Genomic DNA, 1,735 nt, shown 5'->3' with positions numbered 1-1,735 from the left:
TGTTGGAATTTAGTTTCACACAGTAATTACATTTTTACTCCCTGTAACAGTTGCATCGTTTAATTTGATACAAGGCGTCTTTCTATAAATGCATATTGATGACATTTGGTTTTACCAGAAGGAGTAGAAATCACTTCATTCTGAGCCAAGCTGCATAGTTTAAACTGATTTTTTAACTCAATGGCACTGAGCATGTCAAAATACACAAAATAAATCAAATAAAAATAAGTGCAGGGGTGCCATAAATACAGCCTGCGGGCCAGATTTAATCCACCCTGCAAGAAGTTGCTGAGAAAAACGAGAGAATGAACTAGCCGCATTACATCAAAAAATGACCTACAGTTTTAAATATATCCACTGGATGTCGTCAAAGTCAAACCACCCGCTGTAGCTGTATTTGCTGATTACCATTTATCCACCAGATAACATTCGAGGAAAAACTTGTTCCAAATTACAGTAAGACCTCGGTTATCGCGGTTAATGGGGACCAAAACCACCCGCGATAAGTGAAAATCCGCGAAGTAGCGGCGCACCTTTAAAAAAATAATTTTTTTTAAAAAAAATTTAATTATTATTTTTTAGACCTGGTTAATGGGGAACAAAACCACCCGCAAATAGTGAAAATCTGCGAAGTAGCGACGCCCCTTCAAAAATGCTTAAAATGGTTTTTTTTTGTTTTGTTTTTTTAGATTATTATTTTTTAGACCCGGTTAGTGGGGACCAAAACCACCCGCTAAAAGTGAAAATCTGCAAAGTAGCGACGCCCCTTCTCATCTCATCTCATCATCTGCACCGCTTATCTGTATTAGGGTCGCGGGGGGGCCGGAGCCCATCCCAGCCATCTCCGGGCAGTGGGCAGGGGACACCCTGAACAGGTTGCCAGCCAATCGCAGCTGCAAATCACATTAGTTCTCGCAGCTAGCTGCGTTCTTCATCGAAGCGCGAGCCGAGTGATCCACCGCTAAGAGTCGTACAGCTGGGCGATTTTATGTCCTCCCGGGACGATCGGAGACAAATTCACGACAGGGTTTTTACTTGCGTGCACCGCGGGTGCCGTTGGGTCGCTCCCGAGAGCGAGCCCCTAACCCACGGCGCGGGTACTTTCGGGCGCGATACGCACGACACCGACACAGTTACGGGGGTTCCGCGCACGTCCGCCGCCTTTCGTCCGCCGCCTTTCGCCCGCCGCCTTTCGCCCGCCGCGCGCGGATGGCCGCCTGTCGTCGCACCACGCTATTGGGGTCGTCGGACGAGCGGGCAACCCCCAGTCCCGCCCGCCGCCTTTTCTCGCGTTGCGCCATGTGACGGCGCGTCCGCCGAACTCGCTCTGTCGCGAATTTTTTTCTTTTTTCTTTTTTTTTTAACCATAACAGACCGCGAAGCTCTGAAGCCGCGAACGTCGAACCGCGAAGTAGCGAGGTCCCACTGTATTTTAAAATTGAAGTTACGGATGCGCTGTTCAAGGAAATTCAATTGCACTCCCGTCATTGGCGCATGAATGTCTCTTTTAACCGCAACACATTTTAGGATGCTAGTCCTCAAAGTCAAATCTGGCTGCTATCACTCGGTTCAATGAATTCAGTCTATAAAGAAAGAATAAGTAATTGAGTTATTGGCTACTGAAATGTGTATACACTTTTTAATATATTCATGGAGACCTGATTTGGACATGGGGATGGCAACAAAGTCCTGGTCATACTGGTGTGGAATCCACCACGCTTCTAGTATGTCTCTT

General features: G+C 46.8%; 1 pseudogene; it reads right to left on the bottom strand.

Moving 5' to 3' along the window:
- Nucleotides 1–824: 824 nt before the first annotated feature.
- Nucleotides 825–970, bottom strand: LOC148366842 (5.8S ribosomal RNA; annotated as a pseudogene).
- Nucleotides 971–1,735: the final 765 nt, after the last annotated feature.

Source organism: Urocampus carinirostris, chromosome 4 (genome assembly GCF_059441175.1).
Source record: "Urocampus carinirostris isolate Australia breed hairy pipefish chromosome 4, RoL_Ucar_1.0, whole genome shotgun sequence".
Taxonomy (NCBI): Eukaryota; Metazoa; Chordata; class Actinopteri; order Syngnathiformes; family Syngnathidae; genus Urocampus; species Urocampus carinirostris.
The sequence above is the reverse complement of the archived record's forward strand: the minus strand, read 5'-3'. Positions and strand labels throughout refer to the sequence as shown.